The 25,876-nt window shown below is 39.7% G+C and overlaps 1 long non-coding RNA gene across 1 annotated transcript; it reads left to right on the forward strand.

Moving 5' to 3' along the window:
- Positions 1–11: 11 nt before the first annotated feature.
- Positions 12–24,990, forward strand: LOC118933012 (uncharacterized). The gene is made up of 4 exons (XR_005032995.2): positions 12–240; positions 21,126–21,324; positions 22,015–22,150; positions 23,191–24,990. It is a non-coding gene; the product is annotated as an uncharacterized LOC118933012 (long non-coding RNA).
- Positions 24,991–25,876: the final 886 nt, after the last annotated feature.

A 25,876-nucleotide genomic window follows, 5' to 3' on the forward strand; every position in this document is an offset into this window, starting at 1 on the left:
AGTATAGGAGATTGTGCAATTCAATAAGAGTTAGGTTTGTAAGCACAGTTTTCTCCCCTTACCCACAGTTTCTTTATCTGCAGGTTCAGTTATCTGTGGTCAATGGTGGTCTGGAAGCAGTTGATCCTCCTTCTGAAGGTCAATAGTAGCCTAATGCTACATCACAGTGCTTGTGTCACTCACTTCACTTCATCTGATCACATAGGATCTTTATCACCTCACATCATCACAAGAAGAAGGGTGAGTACAGTGTAAGAAGATATTTTGAGAGAGAGACATTTTATTATAGTATATTGTTTTAATTGTTCTATTTTATTATAAATTATTGTTGTTAATCTCTTACTGTGCCTAATTTAGAAATTAAAGTTTCCACAAGTATGTGCGTATAGAAAAAAAATAGTATATCAAGGGTTCAGTACTATCTGCAGTTTCAAGTATCCATTAGGGGGTGTTTCTTGGAACGTGTGCCCTGTGGATAAGGGGGACTGTAGCAGTGCCTTTTAAGATCCTCAGATATGGAAGGAAGTAATTATGGGGCTGAAATGAATTGCCAGGGAGGCTGCTGGAACTTAACTGTATGACCCATGCAGTTCTGAATAGTTTTCTTCTAACCCTAGAGTTTGGTCCCTCATAACCCTGGAGGTAGAGGACTGCCTGGTATAGGGTGCTATATACCTATGTATATGTGTATATGTGTATATATGTATGCATGTATGTATATAGACAGGTGTATAGCTGCATGTCACTGCACACCTGTTCTCTGAAGACTGGATGTATGTGTTTGGGCTGTTTTGGCAGTAGGTGGGAGAGTTATGGGGGCAAGGTTACTGGGTAGTCATAACAGCTGCCGTTTACTGAGTCGCTAAACCATTTTCAGGTGTCATGATAAATGTTTTACGTTCGTGTTTTTACCTAATCTTCACAGCCCTTTGAGATGGTATTTCCTCTATTTTACATACAAGGAAAATTCATCTCAGAAAAGACGAATGATCTGCTCAAGATCACAGAGCTGGTATAAGGGGCCAAAGTAGAATTCTAGTACAAAGCTGCATGCTCTGCAGTCCAGGCAATGTCTTTCTATCTAAAGTGAAACACAGACCAATACAAAGGAATAACCTGTCATATTTTTCTGATTATAAAAAGCAATATATAAAAAGGTTCATGTAGGAAGCTTCATTCAAAATAAGTGATAAAATAAAAATCACCTACATTACTGTTTTGATGAAGTTCTGCTCAATTTGTTTTCAGTCTTTTTCTGTGTCTTATATCAATATACTTTTTTTACCTATTCCTGTATTTGTATTCTATGTATACAAATATATAGAGATACATATTTCTTTGTATGTATATTCACACATAATTGGGATCATATGGCATATAATGATCTTATAATCTACCTTAATAAGCAATATGCTGGTAAAAATCCTTCAAAATCAACATGCTTAATGATTACTTAATGCTCCATGGAATATATGTGCTGTAATTTACCTGTTTTTGGATATTTAGGCAGTTCCAACTTTCTTTAGTATTATAGTGTGGTGAATGTTGTGTTTAAAAGTATCTGAATATCAGATTATGTCCTCATAAAGAGATACTTAAAAATAGAATTACTGGGTATAAGACAATTTTTAAATTTCTGTATACTCATAGCCAAGTTGCATTTTCCAGTTTACATATTCAGTTTTCAATATAGAAAAGTACCAGTATCACTCTCTGTATATAATATTATTAAAAATCCCCTGCCAATTGTGATTGAAATAGTATACTGATATTTCACATCATTAATAGAGTTAAAATTTTTTTTTTTGCATTTTCAACCTCATGCAATATTCCATGGCACTGCATCCATCATTTGCCCCTTTTAGTTGGCCTCTCTCGTGTGACTTAATTTTTACTGCATTCTTAGTATCTCTACCTTTTGGGCTATTATTATGTGGCCTTAAAATCACCAGGCCTGTGTTTATGCCCATATCTGTGACATGGGGACATTCGCTGATGTGTGGACTATGGGAACAGTTCTGGGTGAATTAGATCAGTCTTTGCCTGCCCCAGCCCCACCTAGCTGCCCCCTGAAGGCTCAGACCTCCTCCAGCCATGGAACCAGTGGGCACCAAGTGAATATGGTGTCTGCAGCCATATCCCTTTATAGGCAAGGTTAGGAAATAATGTTTGGCTATGCAAATGTATGGAGGCTGTTGTAGTTTTGGTCCAGCAACAGGTTCATACTAAGGCTTTTCATTCATGTGTGTCCAGGCAATTCCAACAGATCTTCTAACCAAAGTCCTGGCCTCTGTTCTTTCTGCCACATCCCCACTATGTGGGAAGGCAAGGGTACTCCAGTGTTCTGGGGTTTGCTCTGGACACCCTGGTAAAGGCCAAGAGCATCTCCTCTACCAGGCTTCTACCTGTCTATTCCCTAGTTGATAACCCTGTGCCCTGGCAAGAACACCACCTTGCAGAAGTCTTGGAGTCCTTTCTTTCCTTCCTGGGTCCTGCTTGGAATCCATTCCTGCTTATGAGATGTACTTGAGTTTAGCCCTTATCCTTTGGACTTGTGATTTTGGACTCTGACTGCTAGCTACCCTTACCCCACTATAGGATCCCACCATATTTTCTCTTTCTTTCCTTCTCTCTTTCCCAGCATCCCTTTGGCTTCTTCCCATTGCAAGAATGGGTGTGTCTGAAGCTGAGCTGTCTGTGGGTTAGTGAGCCATGCTGCTACTAATGGGGAATAAGAGATCTGGGGTTCAAGCTGTGTCTTCTAAAGGTGTGACTGGCCAAGTTATTTTAATTTTCAGAGTCACAATTTCTTAGTCTGTAAAGTGCAGATTGATTATTTAAGCCAACATTTACTGACTTTATACATATGGGGAAGTGACCTTTGGCCTTGCACCTCTTCAAGCCAGCAAATTCTTTCTACATAATGACAATGTATTTCCCATTTTACTTATTCTGTCTTTCCTATATTTTGTCCCATATGTTCAAGAGGACTCCAAGATTCTTTAAGAATTATATCCTATTTTACTAATAGCAGTGAAATTTCAATTCAGTAGAGAATATCTGTAATTCAGGATAGCAGTCTAACAGCCTACTCCCTATCCCCCAATTTCAGGCTGTTAAGGACCTAAATGTTTCCAGAAATGTAGCTCTCTCATTAAACTGACTTGAAAAAAATCAATCTATAACTGTTAGAATATAAGCTTTCTTTTGCTGGAAGTTCTACATGTCTCCTAAAAGTATGTATCATTGTAAAATAAATTAAATTCTTCTTGGTTAAATCAATGAAGAAATAATCTCTGGCCTATATTTTGCTTCAGCTTAAGTGTGTGTGTGTGTGTGTGTGTGTGTATTAATAGAGTTCAAACACCATTCCACCATTGTATTTATCATTATTCCCACATTGCTGGCAGAATATTTGTGAGGCATTATTGGTAGGAAAAGAAGTACTTTATCTATTGGGCTAAAATGGTGAATAATAGGAGGTAAAAGTATACTAAATAGAATCCAGAATTCAACTTTGCTCTTTTTGAATGTTTTCTGTATATTTTTTAAAGAATATGGGCCACATGTAGGCATTTTCCTCCTAATTATATGTGTATATGTGTCTCTATGTAAGCAGGTATAAATAACAAGGTATGTATGTACTAATTTTTATTCTGGAGCAGCCTACCTAATAAAGACTAGAAGCTCAAATCTCGTATTTTCTGAAATAACTGGGCAAAAACAAGGCTGATTTATAAACCTGCCAGTATCATGGTATCCAAAAATGTGATGTTTTTCTAACCTGGAGATTGATTACTCTTCAAAATGATTCAATATGCCATGCCTAGTTCAATTTTTGTTTCACAAAATAAAATAAGAACCTAGTTGTTCTTTTTTACTGATACTGCTTTTCAATCTTTTTATGGGATGCCCATATTGATTTACATTTTAAAATGTTTTTCCCATCGGAGTCTCCTGCCATTGTGAATGATTCCAAGGTCTTAATGATTTAGATGGAAGCTGGAAGAAATTATTTTTTATTTACAAGTTTCCAACAAAACGTTATTTACCATAATGAATAGTCAAGTCCTAATAGTGCATTAGTGCATTAATCTTTAGTGCTTTGATAGGCAACTAAGAGCTCCAGAAAGACCATACTTACAAGCCAGATTATGTGGTCTCAAGCCTTGAGGCCTCCCATACCCAGGTACCCAGCCCCTATGCACCTCTCTGCTCCTTGGCTTGCTCTCTCCTTCTGAGTTTAGTATACAGAGATATTGGAGGAGGAGGGGCAGGGATGGGGTGATGCAGGGAGGAATGGGAAGAGTCAGTCAATTGGCCAACAATTATTTATTGGGGGTCCGTAATGTGCCAGGCACTCCTCTTCTAGGTCCTGGTGATAGAGTAGTGAATAAGAGGCAATCCCTGACCCTCAACTGCTGAACTCTATCCTTCTTAACCGGAAAAGTAGGGGAAAGATGTGGGAGATCAATAGCACGAAACTGTTGCTGTTCCTATTCTTATTTTAATTTTGAATGGTGTAGGAATATGATAGTTGTCATTATTGCATGTCTTTATGTCTTAGGTACTATGGTAGAAGCTCTTCCTACATGTAATGACTGAAAATTCCAACTGAAAAATTACAGTTGATGTGAAAAATCAGTCTTTCTATTTGAGGGACTCTATTCTCTCTAGGAATAGTGACTAGAACGTGCTCATGATACCTTAAAAGTTTCTCCCATCTTTCTGGTCATTCTGGAAAAAAGCTTTACTTCAGGCTTATATCTTCTAAGAAATTCACAGAGTCTACTCTCTTGCCCACACATTTCTTCCAAAAATGTGTATGAGCAAATGTGTGTGTAATATTTAGTGTCACCATGAAAGTTGGTGAGGTTTGGTTTGTTAATATCCAGGATGTAAAATTCAAGACTATTAGAAAATTTCCATGTATATATTGGTTACTTTCTTGTTTTATTTTTTTCAGCACATAATTGAATGCCATTTATGTGTGGTGGTATAGGACTGGAGACTTTTGGTAATGAATTTAGTCTGAATGGATTATTTCAAATAGCTTAAATGTGCAAAAATAATGTTCTAGTAATCACATGCATAGTAGTTACTTTTGCAAAAAGCTGTATGGTGACTTTATTAGTAATGTCTATTGATGAAATGGTATCTGCATATCTTACTAGTAGATGCTCATCACATTTGTTGAGGATCTGCCAACTTAAAGACACTTTGGGGTCAAAAAAGAGAGAATGTATTAAAATAGAACTGAAATTAGAACATGCTTCCTTTCTGAATTTCTAGAAATTGTGTTTGGTAATTGACAGCTGTCGTAGTTCATCTGGGCGACTATAACAAAATACCACAGACTGGGAAGCTTATAAACAACAAATATTTATTTCTCAGGTCTAGAGGCTGAGAAGTCCAAGATTATGGCACCAACATGGTTGCCTTCTGTTGGAGGGCCCTTTCTCTGGTACACAGGGGCACCTTCTCTGTGAGGTCTCTTTTGTAAGGGTGCTAATCCCATTCATGAGGCCTCTACCCTTCAGGTGCTCGTGACCTGATCACCTTCTGAAGACCTTCCATTCTAACACCATCACATTGGGCATTAAGATTTCAACTTTAGAATTTTTGGGGGATATAAGCATTTCAGAGCATACCAACAACCTTATTGACAAATAGACAATCATTTCTTTCGAGCAGATACTATGGAGGAGTGGAATTTGAGAATGGGTTAAGGTTACATTGTATATGGTCTCCTTTGACCAGATGATTCTCTGCCTTCCCAGCCATGAGACTGATGTGGGAGCAATAGGAAAGTAAGGATAATGACAACGTAAGGTCTCTATTGACTTCTTCTGAAATAATTTACCATCGTAATCTTACAACAGAATCATCAGATGATGAAACAGATGTTGGGCAATAATGTCATTTTTGTGACATTTTAAATGGGATGTTAAAGTGAGTTCTCTTTGATGGGAAATTCATGTCATGTTGCAAATCTTTTGGAAAAAAGGCATTATAACTTAATTCCTACAGATGCTCATTAACACTATTTTGAAATTATAACATTATAAGATGGTGGGATTCTCAGGCACCCTGCAGACTTCCACTAAAATTGTGAGATCTTTATTACTTTGTGTTTATTGTACATGAATATTTTCTAACAGAGCTTGAACTTCCTGCTCACATAGTGACGATGTTTACACTTACTCAGATGGGAATATATGCTAGCAGTGTAAATCTGCACCAAGAGGAGTGGTCCCATTATTTTAAATACAAGTCTTATACAAAATAAGGACCTACTTGTAAAAAGATAATTCTACCCAAGGTAAACCTGTGGAGGCCATGAACCATTTTGATCTTTTTATGCAGACAGCAAGCACTCAATAAAGGATGCCAAGTGCTTTGCACCTAATAGGTGTTGCATATGTGATTTTCTTCCTCAGTAATTCAATCCACCAGAAAAGCATAGGATTCAGGCTTCTCCCTAAAAGCATTTATAATCCAGGTGAAAAGTTCAAATAAGAAGTGATTTAAGAATGTATTGTAAGGCAGCAGACCATCTGAAGGAAGATAATACAAGACAGATGGATTCAAACTATGAACATGGGTAGAGGGTATATTCATTTAGTCCTGGGTAAATGGCCATCAATGAACAAAATGAGATGGGTGACATAAAAAACAAAGCTAATGCAAAAACAACCTTATTTTTTGGTTTATTTTGTGTCAAGTCCTGAGATAGCTACTCACAAGCATTTTGCTGAATCTTTATAATAATCCCAGTAAGCACAATTATCCTATTTTATAGATGAGGACGCTGAGGCTTAGAGAAGTAATTATTGCCTATCAAATAGCTAAGGAGTGGCAGAGGTGCAATTTGCTTTGATTTCTGTTTTGGGTTAATATCCTCTGCTGTTTGCTTCTTGAAACTTAAAGTTTTTACAGTTGTCATAGAGGAAGTACAAACAAAATGAAGGAGAGCTAGGGGTTCCTACCAATTAATGCATACCCTATGAATTAGAGTAATAGACAAGTTTGTAGGCTCCGTAAGAGCCAGAGCTACAGTTGCTTTTGAGGGAGTGTTTTTTTAGTATCCCAGGCAGCTCTTCGGCATTCAGACAGCGATGTGTAGTTAACAGACCAGGAGTTATGATGGCTGCAGAGAAGGAGAGACAATGATGGAGACAGTTCCTGCCTTCCTATTTAGTTACAATTTCTTTGGCAACTAGAATATTTAAAAAATATATTTGATGGAATACTGTTCATTGAGGACCAGTCATGGTGGCCCAACGTACTGAAGGAATCCAGGGTATCTTTTAATTTTCCTTATATAGAACATGAGGTTGGGTGCCAAGAAGAAGTAAAAGAGAATTTTAAATGCATTTAGGACCATTCTGGAAAGTTAATACTGCTTTGACCACATATATATCTCTTTGCTGTGATTGTACAAGTCAGTAAAATTCTCAAAAAAATTAGTGATTGCCAAGGTGTACCTTTTGAACATTTTTCAAAAGGAGTGTGGAAGAAAGTCTAAAGTATACTTATTTTTGGCACAGAATGCTTCCAGGTGGTTAGTGTGGATTACAATGGAGTTCCCATCTTCAAAGTAACAGTAGTTGGTTTCTTAGGTGGAGTTGAAGGCTAGGATTCCACTCTCGTAATGTTACGAGAGCTCTGGTGACGGCTGAAGAAACTGGTCATTACTCTTTGCATGACTGTGGTTGCTGAGAATCAGGGTTCATCTCAAGCTAACTGTTTATCTCAGTTGGACTTTACCAACTTGCCATACTGGGTTTGGAAGCTTTTAGAGAAAAAAGCAAGAAGGTGGGGAAATGCTGGAAGCATTTCAGCTCTCATTGAATGACATATATACCAAATTTGTATTTTTAAAAAAATCAAGAACTTGAGGACCTATCATAATAAGATTGCAGTCCTGTTCCTTTTGAGTGCTGTAGCTATATTTCTACTTAAAATAATAATAATAATAATTTTCTTCCAGCAGCCCCTTTCAAATATTAACCTCTATCAATGTTACCTTTGAATAGTTCTACAACCTCCCATGGTGCAAATGTCTCTGTTTAACTAACACTCTTTATTTTATTACATTCAAAATGTACTTGTGAAAGTGAAAGTGCTTTGTATTGCTGTTATAACTCCAGCAATGTGATTATTTAGCACTTTTCAGAGACTGATTTCCTTGTAAGTATTTATACAACCCCATGTACCTGCTACGAGCATTGGAAAGGTGCGAACAGTATTAGAAGGTTGGAATTATTTAGCATGTTTTAGAGCAAGAATGACAAGGATTAACAGTAAGAGGGGAACAAAAAGGAACATTTCTAAAAAGTGACATTTTTAGGGTCCTTTTGACAAAACCCTTGGAACATATGTGGAGCATAGAATAACCACCCACTGTGTCTGAAAACCAAATTCTAGTTGAAGAAGTTGAGGCCCATCCTTTCTGAAGGGCACAACTGAAGGCCCGGGGTTGTTTGATTTTTTTTTTGGAATATGACAAAAGCTTTTGTTAATAATATTCAAATGCATGTAGAATACCAACCGGAAGTGTTATGTTAGATAAGGATTTCCTAGATCCCACCCATGGGTCCATTCTTTAAAATTTCCAGCTTCAAAGCTTGTGAGTTTATTTTCAATTTAAACATTTTTAAAGGAAGAAATTACTTCCCAATTCAGTTATATCTACTGAAATTTCTGACTTAGATTTTCTTGGAAAGCAGGATTGGAGACAATCAAGAATGACATGGGTATTTTGCAACATCTATGACCTGGGAGCCTTAGTCAAAACCTGATGGAATTGTGCAGATTCACATTTCCACTTTTCTCTGTATTTGGAGACCTAAGTATGTTGAAAACTCCTTGTATGGTATGCACTTTCCACCCCAGTCGGCATATATATTTTCTGACCTTGAGAACAAATGAGGTCTTATAATGTGATGATCCCTGGCTCAGTGGTAATGTGAGACAAGCAGAGTATTTTGATAGTTCAGAGGTAGACCTCTACAAAGCAGAGCTACAACACTGGGCGTTATGATTCTGAGCTCTTCTTTCTGCTTACTCCATGATTGCAGTGCAAACAGTCAGTGGATGGCCAACAAACTGTGGTGTATCAGCACAACAGAATATTATGCAACCCTTCTCAATTGTAACTAGGAACAAAAGGTAGAGGCTTACAAACTGCTTACACAATAATCAAATATAATATTGCAAACTGATATGGACAGCCGTGGTAATAACTATGTAAAGTATGTGTCAGAACTAGAAGTTAACAGGCAAGTTGAGAATAGAGGTAAAGTTGGTTTATTTGGGGACTAACTTTTTGCAAAAAATTCACTATAGTTTCCATCATTTTCTCAATATGTCATCTTTATCCAAACAACTCACCGATGCTTAGTATAATTTGGAGAACTAGGAAGATGATGAATTTCTAAAAGGTGTGTGCTTGGGAACAGCATTAAGGCTAAAAGACTTGAACTGGGCCAAGCTCATTACATGAACTTGGTTAAGGTGTTTCTATCTTACGTACAGGGCTGTAATACACCATTTTGAAAGAACAGAACTCAGTAAATTAATTAATACCTTGCTTCCTGAACTGTCATGATGATCTTTCTTTTCTGAAAGAAGAGTAGCCAGGTATTTTTTAACTTGGGACTTTAAGTATAACAAGAGAGGGAATACTGGAAAATATTAATAACATTCACTCAACAACTGGCAAATGACTTTTCAGAAACTATGGTCTCCAAAGAAGAGTTAGATGGCCCCCTACAACTGAGTTAGAGCCTTAGTTTAGAACTTTGCCATTGAGAGAGACTTTAGGGATGATCTGTTCAAATAATTTTGCAAATTCCGGAACCTCCCTGGAACTCCAGTATAGGAGCCAGCCATAAGAGGAGTTACTCCTGCAGCTCCCCTACCAGGTTGGCTGACTGTGGACGCTCCGTCTTGAGCTCCCAGATCAGCCTGGTCCTTCTGGTTCCTGATGTGGGACGACATGGCTTGGGCTCTGTTTCTAGATAGGAATATGGGTGTCCTGACACCCAGCCAGTGGTCTTTCTATAAACCAGTGGTTTTCAGACCTTTTGTGGATTTCCAGGACACAGTGGAATGGCCTCTGGATGACAGAAGAGGGTAGTATGTAAAGGGGGAGAGGGAGCAAGAATTGGGGCCCTTTATCCCATCTTTGACCAAAGTGACTCTACTCTTACCTTTTTATATAATGGGGTTAATTTTAACATCCCTCTAGGGAAAAGCTTCCCATTGCCAAAGAGAGAGATGAAGGAAGGAAGGGAGAGACCACTAAGGACTATCTTTTTTCATTCTGTTTTATTTTTTCTAAACAGTCTAATTTTAAAGTGCCTGTATTTCCTTTTTTTTTAAGCTCCTATTTCAGAGATGAAGATGGCAGATACACACACGTACACACGCACGCACGCACACAGACCATTTCAGAAAAAAAACATGAACAATGGAAGCTGGATGGCGAAACAAAATTCCTGACCAGAAAGTGGGTGCTTAGCAACCAGGACCACAATGTTTCTGGCCTGGCCACATGGATTGATTTTATTTTTTAAAGCTCTGATAATAGCTGAAGACTCTCCTATGGTCTGGATTAGTGATTCCCTGTGTGTCTTGTGGGGTTATTTTGTTTGACAGACAACAGTCTGCTTCCCTCTCACCTCACCTCTTTACAGGGAGGGTGCTTCTGGTCATGTGCCAAGTCTCCTCAGACCATCGTAGAACTGTGGGCCACCAGTTGTGGACAGCTGTTCTAGAAAGCACTAGTCCAGAACCAAGGGGCTTCTTAAATGGAGAATGATGGGCTGTGGACCTGCTAAAAAGACTCTAATGACATAGTTCAAAGATACAGTAAAAAGAAATAGATGAAGTGGGGTTTATAGGAATATGGGTTTAAAAGATTTATGGAGTGGGGGTGGGGGTGGGTAGGTTAGGGTGTTTAGCTACAAGATGAAGGAGAAAACATGTTTTGTGCATTCAAACTCTATTCCAAATAAAATCATTGGTAATTTTTCTTTGTGAAGAATGGATAGCCTGACATCTTACTGGACTTGGGAAACAAACATCACAGAAACAACACTGATATGACAGCAGACGTATTTGTGTTATTTCAGTGGACCACTGATAACTATGATGGTCGTTCTCTTCAAACTAACCTATAGATAGAACCTAGTCCACCAGGCAAATTTAAAGAGTATTAGAATAAACATTAATAAACTAAAAAAATTGGTTGTTCTCGGACAGTACCTCATTCCAGTGTAAGTTCTTTGTGCGTTACTGCCTTACGTGCTTACATATATATTTGATGACTTGACTGTCTATAAATCTGATTTAGCAGATGAAACCTTGTCCCCTTTTAGACCATACTATGGAATCCCAGTAAATGGCCATTCTCTCAGCTAGAGCCACCCAGGAAATAGCCTTTATTTGTACAGCTTATAAATGCTTGGGAAAAGCATGGGAAATGGTTATGAAAATGGAAATTTCTCAATTTCCTGTCATTTCCCCTTTCCTTCTGGCCAGGCAGAGTTCTAGCCCCACATTCAGCAAGACCTATGCTCCTTCCCTCTCCTGGGACATTCTTGGGGCGAGGTGGAGGGGGGCATTTCTCCTGGGTTCTGGGCAGCCCTGCATTCCGAGGTGTCTGGGGAGATCCACTTCCTCCTGCATTGTGCAGAGTTGCAGCCCTTCAATAATCATTTGGCTTCTTGGCTTGGCTTTGTGTGTGGGGGTGTGTTTTTCCTGTTTTCTAACTATCATTTTTGTTTGGTGGGGTGGGAATATCTTTGTCCAGATGGTCCCCATCCCAGGACATTTCGCAGCGTATCTGTCAGCCAGAAACCACCGGGAATTTTTTTTTCTTTTGCCTCAAGAAGGTCCCTCAGTTTGCTCCATGTTGCCAATTCTTCTTGTAAATCTCAAGACATGTTCCCTTTGCAAAACAACTCTCTGAAAACACACACACACACACACACACACACACACACACACACACACATTTTACTGGTTAAAAAATTAGTCTGTGGCAAATTTCAAAGGCAAACTGCTAAAAAGGGATAAATTTTATCTCCTCAAAGAGACTGGCAAACCTTCCTCCTTACATGACTGCTTTTTAAGCAAAGCCCTTGGCCCCCCACAGTGCTCTTGGAGCATGTGTCCCTGGGTGGACACCCCACAGCGACTGATCCCCAGGACACACGCTGGCCTGACCACCTCCCACCACCCCACCCCAGAACAAACCTGAGTCCTTTGAAAAAATTGACATGGAATAAGCCAGAATGCAAATGAAAGCCGTGCAATCTATTGGAAGCAGCATCATTTGTGTTTATTATGCTCTTTCAAGCAATGCTGTATCCCCCTTTGTCTCATTTTCTTGTAGCACAGTAGACATCTGCTCACGACTGAAATGCTTAGAACTTGAATCTTTTGGGCTTGGGGAGGTGAGGGGGAAATGGGGCTCCTTCATCTAAGTGTTGCTTATAAGCCTCACTGTGGTAATCTTTTATGGAGCAATCTTTCTTCTTCCTTTCTTCCTTAGCATAGCCCAGTCCTCCCCGCCCCCTATTGTCTTGCAGTCTGAGGGTCTATCTAAGTAAAGGATGTTGTGTTGGATGACTACTCCTGATGAGGGCTTTTAAACACTTTAACATGTGGCGTCATTGTTATAGCTGTCATTGCTGGTTTGGAATTTATTCTCCGCTCTGAGAAAGGCTTTTAGTGATGTGTCAGGCAGCACGTCAGCAGAAATTGCCAACAAGCACGATTTATACTCAGCCTCTTTGGGCTGAGTGAGTACTGCCTCAGGCTGCTTCAGATCTGAGAGGCTAGAGCCATGCCTTGGTGCCCTACATCTGCCCTGTTCCAGCAGATCATTTTATTTGTAGGGTTACAGACATTTTCAGCGTCATATTCATGAACCTGCTTTCCTTGATGGTAGATAACTTAGGAAAGTGGCCTCTTCTCCCCCCACTGCCCTACTGCACCCCATGTTTGCACTTACTTTCTCCCCACAATGCAAGAACATTAAGGACAAAGTCAATTCCATTCTACTTATGCAACTCTAACTTAAAGAGAGAAGAGTTGCTAAGATTGCTTTACAGGGATGCTTATTGCAAGATAGTTTGTAAATAAGGCCTTAGATTCAGTAATATGGTGCTTCTCATTCAATGGGATGATTCTTAGTCAATGGAATACTCTGCAAGTATTTTTATTAAATATATTTTTAATTCATGTTAACAAAAATTTGATAAGCAAAAAATAAGTTACCAACCCAAATGTCCATCAACTGATGAATGGATAAGTACATTTGTGGTATATTTGCACAATGGAATATTATTTGGCTTAAAAAAGCAATAAAGTACTGAGTATACATGCTACAACATGGATAAGTATTGGAAGGATCATGCTAGGTGAAAGACAGATAAAAAAGGCCACACTATTGTATTACTACTATTCCATTTACATGGTGTCCACAATAGACAAATACACAGAGACAGACAGTAGATTAGTGATTATTACCATGGACAGGACAGAGGAAGGAACAGGGAGTGACTGCTACCAGATATTAAGTTTCTTTTTTGGAGTCGTGAAAATTCTATGTAATTAGATGGTTGCAAACTCTTAGTATACTAAAACCCACTATATTATACATTTTAAAAGTTTAAATTTTATGATATGAGAATTATATCTCAAAAAAGCTGTTGTTTTTTTTTAAAAAGACTAAAGGAACTAAAAAGAAAAAGAGCAAGTTACCTTGCCGCATGCACTTATGATCTTGTTTTAGTAAAAACAAATATATTGTATATAGTATTATACTTACTTAAAATTATATTTGTATTTATATATATTAATAAAAAGTAATGAAATACATTAATTATATTACTTATATACATAAAAAATACCAGAATGATACAGTTACCATGGTGGAAGAAATTATGAGAATTTTGCATTTTCTAATTCTTTGTACTTATTGTATTTTTTCTGATTACAAAATTATGCTAGTTAGTTTTATAGAACTTTAATGATATCATTTTTTAATTTAAGAGAGAAAGAGTTAAATGATGGCTGCTTTAGACATACTTCAAAATGTTTCTCTTTGTCTTAGAGGGACACTATGGGCCTAGGAATAGAGCACCAAATGAAAACCTTCAAATATTGAGTCAGAAAGGTTATTCTTTGTTCCCCTACTTCCATTTTCTCCCACTCAGAAAATAGTATCTCACTAAATATATCATTTGGAGTTCATGACAGAGATAACATGGGGTGGAGAGTAATTTAACATTCCTTGAGTGTACTGTCAATTATATTAACAAATGTTGTTCATAGCTAGAGCCAGTTACATTTGACACTTCCATTTACATTCTTTTGGAGAGAACTGAGTCAAATAGTCATACCTAGATAGCAAGAGAGACTGAAAAACATTGTTTCTAACCATTTGGCAATAGGACCCTTCAAGAACTATGATAGTTTGGGAGAAGGGATGTGTGGATTTTAGAGGAAACTAGCGGACTGACATGCCAGTCGTTCAGAGAATATTTTTCAAAAGCAGCAAAACTACATTTTACATGAACAAACTGGATTATTATGGGAGATAGTATAATCATTGAAGCTGTTTAGAAATATATAATCAACTCTTTGATTTGAATGGTTTTTGGTTACTCATCTCCCACAGGTTGGTTGCTAAATTAAATAGCCCATAGAAGCCAATTTTAGCTATGTGATTATTAGCATTCTTGATCTTTGCTCTTTTTTATTTTAAACAGAGATGATTCCCTATAAGTAATTCATGTTCTTATTTACCTTTTGTATCTAATTTTTACCAAGTGGTGTCACATCAGGGTGGCTTTTCTATACAAAGAACTCATCATGTTAACTTAAACCCTGTTATAATTCTTGTATTAGTTAGTGTAATGCTAGTTCTTGTAATGAATAAATTCCCAAATTTCAATATCTTAAAGGAATACTTTTTTCTTGCTCAGGCAATGGTGTACTATGAGTGTCCAAATGGGCGGCTTTTGATGTAATGAGCTGAGGACCCCTTCTTTTGACTACCAACTCTTGGTCTCTGTAGTCCTTAACTTCTGGCTAGTGGATGAGGAGAAAAGGAACCTGGAAGATAGAATGGGAGGTTTTTATGGCCCAGGCCTGAAAATGGAGCACATAACTTCCATACACCACCCATTGGCTGGACATATCATATGACCACATCTAACAAAAGGGACACTGGGAAATGTAGTCTGGGTACAGTTTCTTGCCTAGGAGGAAAGTTGGGGAGCAATCAACTAGTTTCTGTAACAATTCTTTATCTCAAAAGAGATAAAGCCTAAACTCTTTATCAAGGACTACAGGGTCATTGATGGTTTGTTCCTGTTTACCTTTAGAGCCTCATCTTGAGCTTTCTTCCATTTCAGGCCACTAAATCATTGAGGTGTTAAGGTGTTGATCATTCATGCAATAATATCATTTGCCCATAGAACAGTGACTAGCAATTATTCAAATCTTTTTATCTTCTTATCTTTAGTCCCATGAGACCAACCAGTTTTTATCAACACTTCCCACCAAAAAAAAAAAATTGTGGATAATATTATTCAACCACTGTTTAAAGTTCTGTGAGATAAGTGTTGTTTTGTTTGTATTTACTTATTCATTTAGTTTTGCATCTCAGCAAATCTTAAAGACTACAACAGAAAGAGTTTTCATTTATACACCTGGGAGAATTTGTTAATTTCCTAAAGGGCTGCTTGGTTTTTATTCTCTTATCCTCCTGTGTAGTTTAACTGGAGTAACCTAAGATACTAGTTCCCAAACATTGGTTTACTTAAGAACCACTTGAGAGGTTTGTGGAAAAGAAGATTTCAGGACCCTGTCAGATAATCTGAATAAATAAGACTGATTTGGCATCCAAGAATTTTGCTCATGAATTGGGCATGAATGGTTCATGAATTGTGATTTGAGAATCACTAGCCTAGCACATTAGAGAGTATAGAGTAGTGGGCAAGAATACTATGCAAATTTATTCATAGCTCTGTTACTGAATAGCTCTTGGCAATACTGGGCAAGTTTCTTAACCTCTGGGAGTGGCTGAATGGGGACCAATGAAATGCTATAGGAGCTCCTGTTAATGCTCTACTGGCTTTGCTTGTAGAAGCCTGCCCTCCCTCCCCTTTGCTAGTCTTACCCCATTCCTGTAGCTTTCTGGTAAAAGCTGAGTTAATAGGGTAGGAATTTGGGGTGAGATTTTTGTGGGTATTAAGATGTAGTACAGATAAGGGACCTAAGAATACATGAATTTTGCCTTGGTCGCGTATACTGTAGGAAGTTTCCCAGGAAGCTTCACCCATGAGCAAAAGTAACCCAGGAAAACCAAGCTTTACTTTGTTGGTGCCTGGTTGAGTATCTCCTTCACTGATAGGACTCTTCTGTGAGAACTGTTTGGTATAGATGGCCCAGCCAGTGGCCCACAAAGGCTATTCTTCCTCAAGTTCAAAATCTCTGAATGTTAATGACTTTGACAAACTGCTAGATACAGAGATGCATGCTACATTACATGCCTTTAGGATCATGCTTGAGAAGAGAGAAGAATCAGGACCCCAGGATATCCTGGCACAGTTTATCCCATAACCTTGGGGAAGAGAAGCAAGTGCCACAAAAGAAAGTAAGAAGACCTGTGCACTCAGGTGAGCATCCGTGACTCATCCAGGAGGTCAGAAGCTGGGAATAGTAGAGAGAAAGCCATGTGTAAGTGGGTGACCTTTAAGTGTACAGTGATTCCACTCACTGGACCATGGCTCCCTCACTGCCAGCTGGGACCTTGTCTAGAGGAATGAGACTGTGCAGCTCAGTGAACAGAAGAGGAGAAAAAAGCATCAAGACAACCAGTTCCCAAATAGATCTTGGCTTATCCTGTGAAACCCACCACAGGGAGAGAGAGTGAAATGGCGAGGTCCACGGCAGATCCTAGCTTGCTTACCTGACCATTTACCCACATGGACACAGGAAGACAGAGAGGAAGATGGCCAGGTTCCTAGGGAGATCTGGCTCAGCCCACCAGACTGGCTATATGGCACGATAACATACAAAGCCAGAGCAAGATGATCGACTCAGGTCAGGTCATAACTAACCTAGGATATGAAAGCTGGAAGTGGAAAAAATAGTATATCCTTGGTGGGATCTTTTAATCACAGTGGCCCTGCCCAGTGTGTCTCTGCCCCTTCCTACTTCTAAATATTAGTTTCCTCATCTGTAGAATGGGGTGATATTAATATAAATGTCAAAGGAGAGAACGCACATAGCACCAGACACATGCATAATAAGCACTCAAAAAGTTAGCTGTTTGGTATTGTTTTTTTAGGGAAAAATAATATATAGGTAAAAAATGGACCTCCAGTTTCTTTAAATACATATAGCCCCCTTCATCTAAGGAGATCAAAGTGTTTTCCTAGTTGTAATCATAGTTGTGTAATATTATCTTGGTGATTTAAAATAATCTGAGATAAATGGAAACATTTGGAATGCAGAACTAAGTCCAGGATGTATTCTCAATGCAAAAATACTTCCTGGTAGCATACTCGAGTTGATGTGAGCATTGCCCTATGGTTAGAACCCAGAAGTGTTGCCATTTCTTTCCCTCTATCATCCATGATAGTCTGGGCTGGTCTTTGCACCCCAGAGTGAATTTGTAGTTTTTTAGACAGAATTGTCTCAACATTGGGGCTGAACCTGTGGGTGATTTTGCTGGTCACACTCCGCTGCAGAGCCAGAAGGGGAGAAGGGAGGGAGACAAGTCACATCTGGTGCTGGGTGCATGATCCCTTTTGAGAGGGTTGGCTTTTAAGTGCCTAATCTTCCCTTTGTTGCACAGGCCTGGAGTGTCTCTGTCTCTGTAATAAACTTTCTGCTCTTATTTCTTGTGACTACATTTGAGTTTATCCATTCTGAATTCCATATACAAACAGGCCCAATTCTAGGAATTCTGGCATTTAGAAGCACAGGCTGTTACATTTTGCAGAGACCTTTAAGATTATCTTCTTCACCTTCCTCAGTTTATACATTACAAAACTGAGTCCAAGGAAGGTCAACTAACTTGTCAAAAGTCATAGAGCTGTTTACTGGAATAACTCAGATTATAGTGTATGTTGTATAACAGTGGTTAAGATTGGTGGAGAGCATGGTTTCTGTAATTCACATTATCACTGACAAGTCTTCCCCAAATAAGAAAATAGGAAAGTTAATTAACTCCTCTTTGCCTCAGTTTCCTCATATGTAACTGTTGGTAACAGTGGTACCTACCCATAGGTTCTCCTGAGGTTTAAATTAAATTGGGTAAGACATGTAAAGGGTTTTGGAACAATGCCCAACATTAGTAAAGCAATACTGTAATCCATTCCCATTCATTTTACATCACAGTTCTTTCAGTTGGGGCACACGATTTTAGGCAACCCGAGATAGGTATCAATTTCTTCTTGTGAAAACACATCCTGACTCTTAATAATTTTCATCCCCTCCACTGACAACCACCCCGTCTAAGTCCTGTTCTCTGTCACTGTGATCACTGCAGTAGCACCTTCCTCGGTCCTCATCCTTCCCCTCTCATCCTCTGTTCTAGTTATTGACAAACTATACAAAATGCTCACAGTTCCGTGGGTCAGGAATTCATAATTGCTCAGCAGGAAGGCTTGTCACCTAGAGCAGCTTAACCCAGTGCTTTAAAACTCTTACATGTCCACCCACCACACTCAGGCTACAAATCAGACCCTTTCCGATGGCCTGTGAGATCTTACACATCAGGCCCTTGGTTGACTTTCTAACCTCATTTCCTGCTACCTTTTCAAATTGTATTCTCCAATGCACTAACTAAAACTTCACTGTTACTTCTTATGCCCTTTCCCTGCATTATTTTTCTTCATGCAACTTATCAGTATGTGACGTTGTATTTTTTTCTATTGATTTGTCCAACTCAGCCCCTCAAGTGCGGGTCCACAAGGGCAGGGACTTTAGTCTGTCCCTTATCTCCATTGCCCTAGACCAGTGTCTGGCACATAGCAGTGCTCTAAATATTTATTGAATTTATGAATGGTATTTTTTGTATTGTTTCTCTGCCAGGAGAAAAGCTTCTGTTTTTGTGTACTTGACTTTTTGCCATACTTTCTTTCCTGGAGTGGGTGTAGCCTTGGTGTCAATCAAATGTATTTACCTAGGCACTATAAGGAGGGAAAATATAAAGAGAGACTATTGTCCTTCCTAGCCCTGAAAGTCATCTCACCAAGGCCCCAAACAGGGTGAACAAAGAATGGTCCTTTGCCCTGCCCTCTCCAAACCCCTGCACACAGAATTCATGAGCATAATAAAACGGCTGTTGTTTGCAGTCACTATGTTTGGGGGATGGGTTCTTGCAGGGAGAGAGAACTAGAAGAGAATGGAAACTACCCAGCACAGCCCCTTGTGTGAAGGAGGCCATCTCGGCATGTTTGTCCCCCTCTCCTTTCCTTCTGAGTCTAACAGAAGGCCAGGGGAGAGGGACATGCCTGCAGACTTTATGGAGTGGTACGTTTTGAGTTAGGTCTTAAGTGTAGGACAAGATTTCAATAGGGAGGTGAAAGGGTGTGACAGAAACATTCCAGGCAGGGATTGGAGGTGGGAGTAGGCATGGTTATACCAGAGACTTAGAATAAGTCTTCAGTTGAATCACTGTTGCAAAAATGCAGTGGTCAGCCCCAGCTCCTTCAGATGGAGATGAAACTGCTCAGAAACGGAGAGACTTCCTAAGTAGCTACCTCTGTTGCGTGCAGAGAAGTGGAATGTGCTGCTGAGCCCTTCCCACCAGGACCCTGCTCTCCAGGGCCGGGCCTCGCCAGGAGAAAGGCCCAGAAATTGAGGGATGCGAGGGTGCTCACACTTGCCCTTGCTTCTGGCTTGGGACATTCACCATGCCTGCCTCTCTCCTCTCCCATCTCTGGTTAAACCTCAGGCCTTTCCTTACCTCACTAGCTTTATCTCCTTACTCTTTATTCATGGTTTGAGGCTTTTCCATTTCTCTATGGCCCAATATTTCTTTTCAGCTGTTTCCTGAGGAGTAGAAATAAAAATAAAATTTTGCCACTTCTCACACTTTAAAGAAACACGATGTCTTCTAAAAAAGGAGGGGGAGGGGGGGTCATCTGTGAGTATATACTTACCATTCATGCTCACCCTGTTTACAGGAGGGAATTTGTATTAAAAACACTCTATGAGACAGCATTCTTTTCAGGGGTGAGGACCATGACTTCCAGGCACATTATGGACCTTGTGTAGGATAGCTGAATAAGTAATGAATTACCATGGAAGAATTTTCGATTCTTAGTGTATAAGAAATCCTTTTACTTCACTGGGGCAGCAGAGTTGTCACCACCACATTAGAACTGACTCTAGGAGCTAAGCTGAGCACCCCAGTCTTCTTCCCTTTCCACACCAAGGTAGAACCAAGAGTCTGAGAGACCCACTGGAGTAGGACTCAGCACAACCTGACGGCAGATTTCTGATGTTGGCCTGATCAGTGTTATCAGTCATTACTCTAGGTCAATTTCAAGGCTCTCCCCAGCAAACAAGGACATAATATTTACTTCATTCTTCCAACCTGAGGGTTTCTAATTAGAAACAAAGTGGAGAGATGTTTCTTGGTTTGTGAAATCATTAAAATTCCAGTAATTCTTCTGTTCAGAGAGCAGATGAGTACCGGGCCATTGGAAGGCAACTATTTTTTCAAAAAATAAGGTTCCTGTAAACTCAGTTGGTTCTTCCTGACCCTTGGATAAAATCTTGCCTAAGCTCAGAATTTGTCTTCGTGTCTTCTGGTAATAAAATGTTTTCTAGTCACTTTAGTTGGAAAGAAAACGTGACTCAGTTCCTTTTATTAGGTCCAGTTTAGTGTAATGATCAGAAGTAGGAACCTCACTCAAAGGTAAAACTTGAGGCCTATGCAGATAGAAGGCTGGAAGTGGGCAAGGGAGCCAGGTAAGAGGTCCCTGAATGGCTTCTACATTTCTCAGTGTTATATTTTTAACCTTTCTCCCCCAGCTTGTTAACCATAGTTTCTGGACCTTCATTCTCACCTTTATTTGCAGCTTGAAGCTGGGGGATGGATATAAGACAAAAAGGAAGGCACTGAGGGCTCTTACATGACTGGGACTATTGTGAGCTGGCTTTGTAGTGCTGCAGGCTAGGCAGAAGGTCCTGTGGAGTACTTCTGAGTCTTTGGAGCACCCCTTCCTGAACAACCTATCACTGAGGGTCTTTGGCCTGCTGTGCTGCCTCACCTGTGAGGTACGTTCTGGCTGCCTGCCTGGCTTCCCGTCCTCAGCTCTGGGCATCAGGGGATTTATCTCCAGCACATTTCTGCTGAGGTTTCCCTGTTCCTCCAGAGGGTCTTCTTATTAGTTTTTTATTGCCGTGAAACAAATCACTACAAACTTAGTGGTTCAAAACAATGTCAGCTTATTATCTCACATTTTCTTAGGTCAAAAGTCCAGGCACAGCATAACCAGGTCCTCTGCTCAGGGTCTCATCAGGCGAAGCCAGGGTGTTGGCCAGAGCAGTGATCTCAGATGCAGCTAGTGGCTCTCTTCTCATCTTACAAGGCTGTTGGCAAAATTTATTTCCTTGCAGCTCTAGAACTGATGGAGGCTGCATTCTTCTAGGCCAGTACATTCTTCCAAATCTCCCCTTGATCAACTCAAAGGATTTAGTGGTCTAATCATGGGATTGGTACCCCATTATATTCAGAGGTCTTGCTCTATGGAGGTAATCAGAGAGGGGAGGGGAATTGAGGAGCGTACATAAGGGAGTGGGCATTGGGAAGGCTCTCTTTGAATTCTGCCTGCTGTATCTCTCTTGGGAAGCATCTGAAATCTTTCCCACCCCTAGTCATCTCTCTCATGTGGCTCATGTCTGAGATTCTTTTTCTGTAGAAATGCAATTACTGTCCAGCTGCAACTCTTTATTCTTCCTCCACAGGCCACTTTAGTCAGCTCTGGCCCTTTATATTTCTCAGATATGGCCCAGTGTCCATTTACAATGTCACTCAATGTCCAGAAGACCTCAAACAAGCTCATCAACTGATCTCTGTGAAGTCTCTCTCATTAGTACTGAGGTGAGAGTAGAAATTTCCACACACAAAAAAATTTCTCCCTCCAATCCTCAATTTTTCCCAGCCTCATCAAGTGATTTCTTTATATTCCCATGAGTGGGTGAGGGGCCAAGAGTCACAAAACAGTTTAAGAACACCTTACTTTGTAAATCTTGTTTGTAAATCTTACTCAGGGTGTTTGGGCCCACTTTGAAATTTGGGAATAATTGGTTACCACTCTAGTGGGTTCAGTTAAAACAGAGACTGAGACAGTTCCATGGCAGTGTGGTATTTGGAACTAACTATTGCTCACTTTTATTGGGTTCTTACTGTTGGTTACACTGCACTAGGCTCATAAAAGGGGAAAACCGAGGCCTACTTGCTCAGGGCCAGGAAGCTGATAAATATTAGAGCTGTAATTTGAATTTAGGTCTGACTCTACAGTGTGTACAGACTTCCTAATATTTTTGTCCTCAAGTTTTAATCCCCAAATAAAATTGTCTGGGTCTCATTGGATCTAATTGCCTGGTGATAATTAGACTGCTGACTTTATAATCATGTTGGTTCTATCTCTACTGATTTGTGTTATATGTTAATGGGAAAATCTCTCAATAAATGCTGGTATAGTTAGGGTTTCTTCTTTCCTTCTGCTCTGAGAAAACATCCCCGATATCCTGATCAATTAATTCCAAACAGCTGACTACTGGAGCAAAGATTGCTTATCATATTCAGAGTCTGAGAATATAGTTGGGACAGTGGACAAAGGGAACCAGAGGAGCACCTTGTTTACACCTCAGGCAATGTTCTGGTCAGTGGCCGGGTTTCCGTGGCAGTCTTAGAGCGGGTGACAGGCAGAAATTATGAGAAATTCCATTCCATGGATGGAGAGCTAATTGTGTACTTTTGATTTGTTTGTATTCCCTCTGTCTCAACTAAAGAGACCAAATTGGTTATAGATATTTGTTGAATATATTTCATAACTGCCTTTTTCTAAGTGTCTGGTTGCCTTATGTCAATTCAGAACACTCGCTACCATGCAACTCAGCCATTTTTTTCGGTCACAGGCAAAGTCAAGTCACCACATGGAGCCAAACCTCAGCACTGCAGAAAACTCAGCTATTCTCTCTGCTGAAAAACTCATCTTTGTAACGACAAGGCACCTTGGGGCCTTTGAAGCGGCCAGCTTTCCTTGGCATGGGCCAACATGGCAGGGAGCAGTGAGATGACTGCATCTCGTGTGGAAGGATCTCTGGAGTAACTTTAGCCCATTGGGGATGGAAAGTTTGGGAATGGTAACAGGGTAAGAATTAAGACCAAATGTGCAGGCAGGAAGGCAGACTTCAGTTGTTGGTTGTTCAGAAGGACACTGAGTGCTAGTGCTGAGCTAGAGCATTGAAATCTTTAGGTCTGTATCAGAGATGTGTTGTTCTTGATTAGCCACACAAACTGTTTCTTCTGTAGCTTATTCATAGTGAAAATTCAATCTTAGGCTCCCTGCCATTGCTATCAAATGGAATATGCTCAGGGAATGGAAATTGATTTCAATAGTTGACTAAATAAAACCCAATTAAGAAGATAAATTTGCTCCCAGGAAAACATGTGCCATACATTCCAGAACAGAATGACTTACTTTGGATGGTTTGGCTTATTCCCAAGTCGCCTTCTCCGTATTTCCCTAATTAGGGAAACAGCCTAGAGGAGACTAAAGGGAGAATGGGTTACCTTTTGTCAGCTTTAAAAGGTCATTGCAGGCCCATGAATTTAAGTCCATGGAGAGAGGAAAGTGATGGAGAAATTCTGAGCTTGGATGAGGTTTTGTGGTTAGGTGTGATGCAACAGAGAATGAGTGTTGGAAGTTATGTTCTCCAGATGGCTTCGTGTCTCAGACCAGGCCAGAGATATCATCCAATTCCCTTGAGCTCCTTGTGTTAAATATGTCTGGGATAGAAAACACAACTAAGTAAGAGAGTGTGGAAGAAGAGCCAAGATCTGGGAAATTCCTTTCCATGTAATTGGACTCAGCCCTTTTTAGGGGATTTCTCTGGGCTCCCTGGAACAGGATTCCTGGAGAGTGAATGATCACTCTTACTACATACGGTCCTGATTAGGCCACAGCTGGCAAAAGGAAGAGAAGGAACATCACCTTTGTTGAGAATCTATAATGTATCCCGTATTTAGTATGCAGATGATTGAATGAGGTAAAATATAGAGTAGTTTTTATCCCCATTTTAACAGAATGAAGAAAATGAGTCTAAGTGGTTAAAGTGAGTTATCCAGGAACTGAATGGGAAGATTTGAACTGAAGCAAATCTTTTGAATCCCATGTTCTCTCTAATACAGTGCCATTGCAATAACCTCATAACCAAAATAATAGTTAATATATGTTTAGCACTTTTTACATTCAAAAAAGTTCTCAGGTTTACTTCCTCAGTAAATAAGATAGATGAAAATGACATAGGGAAAGTTAAGAGATTTGCCTAAATCACACAGAAAGTTGAGATCAGAATCAGAATGTGGGCCCAAGGGCCTGGTGATTCTTTCAGAGACTTGTTCTTCAGTTCTAACCTTACTTGGAAAATTTGAAGATTAGGCACCCAAGTTGTCAGTCTTGTATGGCAATTTCTCATCTCAGCTCTTACTTAAGCTATATTACTCAAGAAATATGGTGCTTTGAAGGAGTGACATGGTGAGCATTTACCGGACCAACTTGTCCTTTTTCTTACAGAAGAGGCTGTGTTTTTCTGGAGTGTCTTTTCTCCTTGTAGAGCTTGATTCTGGTACCGTGTTACCCGGGTAGAGGACAGACTGCTGGTCAGAGCTGCTGCGGCCTGCTGCGTAGGCTGTAAACCACACGCCTAGACTGATGCTCAGCAGCTGGTTCCTCACGTTCTGACAGCAAGCCTCCAAGAAAGGGCAGCGATTGGGATGTTGAGAACGCCTTCTCCTTCTTAGTGCTTCAGGCTGACCTTCTACCCAACACATCTGTTAGTCCCTTAGATCCACCAGGCTTTCATCAGATTCAGGGGTGTCCTGGGCCCTGTGGTGATGGACACAGATGCTTTATCTCCATGAAGATCCTGGTTAAAAGAGCCTATAGCTTTGGATAGGAAAGGGGTCTTCAGGCACAGTGTTTCACTTTGGCCAAGTAACACTAATGATCTGTCTATCTATCTATCTATCTATCTATCTATCTATCTATTTATCTATCTATCTATCTATTTATCTACCTACCTACCAATCAATCATCTATCCACAAAGAAAGGGGATTGATTTGTCCTCGGGCCCACCTGACTGTAGAAGTATTTAGCTCTTCTCCTTCACTAATCTTGTATCAACCTGAAGCTACATTTATTTATGTTTGACTCCCTTAAATAAATATTGGCAAAACTTATACGGGATTGTTCACTCTGATTTGTTGATGTAAACTGGTACAAAATTGTGAGGTACCTTTGAAATTCTTATTTCATGTTCTCTCTAATACTTTACCATTGCAATAACCTCATAACCAAAATAATAGTTAATAAATGTTTAGCACTTTTTAACATTCAAAAGTTCTCAGGTTTACTTCCTCAATAAATAAGGTATTTATCCGCAACATATGCGTTTCCAGATTTGGAAAGAGGTGAGGCAAGAGAAGAGGCTTTCGTGTCCAAATTTCTCCTCTATACTTAGCTCTTCTCTCATTTAATTCAAAGCAGCATCGAAGATGGCTGGTGACTTTGTATGTTTAGATTATAAACCATGCTACTA

This window comes from Manis pentadactyla, chromosome 8 (assembly GCF_030020395.1).
Source record: "Manis pentadactyla isolate mManPen7 chromosome 8, mManPen7.hap1, whole genome shotgun sequence".
Classification (NCBI taxonomy): Eukaryota; Metazoa; Chordata; class Mammalia; order Pholidota; family Manidae; genus Manis; species Manis pentadactyla.